The sequence below is a fragment of the Crocuta crocuta genome, unplaced genomic scaffold (genome assembly GCF_008692635.1).
Source record: "Crocuta crocuta isolate KB4526 unplaced genomic scaffold, BGI_CrCroc_1.0 scaffold301, whole genome shotgun sequence".
NCBI lineage: Eukaryota > Metazoa > Chordata > Mammalia > Carnivora > Hyaenidae > Crocuta > Crocuta crocuta.
The window spans coordinates 888,077-890,598 of record NW_027527544.1 but is presented as its reverse complement, the minus strand read 5'-3'; the positions used below and the strand labels follow the sequence as shown (position 1 = coordinate 890,598).

Here is a 2,522-nt window from a genome sequence, read left to right as displayed (position 1 = left end):
GAAAGCGCTCTATAAATGATAATAGTGGTAATAATTATAATAATTATTGAGTCTTTCAGTTCTTTTTTTTTTATTCCAAGTTAGGATCCCATGCATAAGATTGAATATAGGTATATAATTTAGCCCCAGTATATCTTTTCATGCATTAATCTTACACAATTATCTCTTCAAACAGAAGAGGATGAAATAGTCCTTGCAAAAGCCCACCTTCCCTAGCAAATTCCATGGGTATAAGAATAAATGACTGGACTGTGGCCATCGAGATCCAGAAGGGGAGGGGAAGTCCCCAGAGAAAGAGAAGCGGAAGGTCTGGAATATGGGATGTGTTATGGGTTAAACTGTATCCCTCCAAAAAGAGATGCTAAAGTCCTAACCCCTGGTACCTGTGAATGTGACTTTATCTAGAAATTGATGATTAGGTTGAGGCTACCAGGCTAGGCCTCAATCCACTATGACCGTATCTGTATGATAAGGAGAAATTTGGACACAGGCATGCACACAGAGAAGATGGTGTGAAGGCACAGAGGGGATATACCACATGAAGATGAAGGTAGAGATCTACAGGCCAAGCGATGCCAAGGACTGGCAGCAAACCACCAGAAGCTAGGGGAGGGGCCTGGAACAGATGGTACCTTACAGCCATTGGAAGGAAGCAACTCTGTTGATGGCCTGATCGTAGACTCTGGCTTCCAGAACTATGAGGCAATACATTTCTGTTGTTTGTAAAGCCAAGTTCAGGGTACTTCGTTACAACAGCCCTAGGAAATGAATACTGGGCGGGAAGGGCAAGAGGTGAGGAGCTAAGAAAGACGGCTCCCCTTCCACTGGTTGTTTTCCCATGATGTTCTCCTTAACTCCTGTTTTAGCGATTCAGCGTCAGGGATAGGATTGAGAGGTGCAGGGCCACGTATTGTATTTGCAAAGAGCAATACCATTAAAACAAATACACATCCCCAGCCCGGGTCACTGTATGTTGCATTGATACCTGTGAAGTTCCAGCCTGAGACCAAATGGGTGACCTTGCTGAATGCATCATGGCCTCCTCCTACAAGGAGACAGAGGCCCCAGAGAACCCTGGGTGTGGCAGGGTCAAAGTAGCAGTGTTTGGGGCTTTGTTCTTCAGTTTGGCCTTCAAGAAGCCCTTCTGGTACAACATGATCACTAGAGTTAACTGTTATATGGTATATTTGAAAGTAGCTAAGAGAATAGATCCTAAAAGTTCTCATCACAATAGAAAAAACACATTTTTTCCTTTTGTGTGTGTGCATCTACATGAGATGATGTTAACTAAAGTTATCATGGTAATCATTTCACAATACATGTAAGTCAAATCCTTATCTGAATACCTTAAACTTAAATGGTGCTGTATGTCAATTACATCTCAGTTTTAAAAAAAAAAAAAAAGGTGGGAAGGGTGGGCTCTCCGCTGGAGTAGGCCAGAGGCTGAGCAGGCTGGCTCCAGCCTCCCATCCTACTTCTGACCAAAGCAGCCACACTTTTCTCTCCTTTCCGAATAGGGTTGCCACATAGGGTTCCAATTAAAAAAAGGGTTCCACAGATTAAAGACAAATGCCTTGAAATGCCTTTGTAAGACCTCTTCAGTGAAACTTATCACCATTCTTCATATACAATTCGCCCTCCCTGCCTTAGTTAATGTCTTTCCCTCTCCTGGGAATGCCCTTACTCTGAATTCCACCAACTAAAGTCCTCCTGTGCCACAGGGTGTTGCTGGACTACCCAGAAGCTTTACCACTTAAAAATGCTTGCTCCCTGCAAAAAGAAGTCCACTTTTACTTTAATACTGAGCTAGTATTCCTAAAAGTCATAGAAGGTAGACCATCCCCTGGTGTGGGTGGTCATAGGTCCTAATTCAGGTCTATGAGGCAAAGGGGAGGTTGGCTGGGAGGCCCCAGGAAGCAGTTGCCTCCTTGGTAAGGAAGCAGGGGAATTCTTTGTTCTGTCTCCCCCACACCCAACCCCCAGCTTCTTGCATTTGAATACAGTTGAATGAGGATGAGATTCTCAGAGCTAAAACAGGCATCCTGGGATCATAAGGGGGGAAAAGAGGCCTACACATTTGCAACAACATGGACCTTGGGGATATTATGCTAAGTGAAATAAAAAGTGAAATTCACTTATATGTAGAATCTTTAACCACCACCCCCTAAAAAACAACAACAAAAACCCAAAAAAGCTCATCGATAACAAGACAAAATAGTGGTTGCCAGAGGTGGGGGGTGGGAAGTGGGTAAAATGGGTGAAGGGTGTCAAATCAACAAACCTCCCATTATAAAATAAGTCATGGAGATGTAATATACAGTATGGTGTCTATAGTTAACAATACTGCATTATATACATGAAAGTTTTTCTAATAAAGTAAATAAATCATCACAAGAAAAAAATTGTAACTATGTATGATGCTGAATAAACAGTGGACTTACAGCGATCATTTTGCAATATATAGCAATTTCAATCTTCATGGGGTACACCTAAAACTAATACAATGTTATTGGGCAATTATA

General features: G+C 42.2%; 1 protein-coding gene across 1 annotated transcript in view; it reads right to left on the bottom strand.

The window, feature by feature from the left end:
• LANCL3 (LanC like family member 3) overlaps positions 1 to 2,522 on the bottom strand; it is a 150,567-nt gene that overhangs the window by 48,261 nt on the left and 99,784 nt on the right. The gene's annotated exons all lie outside the window — the stretch shown is intronic.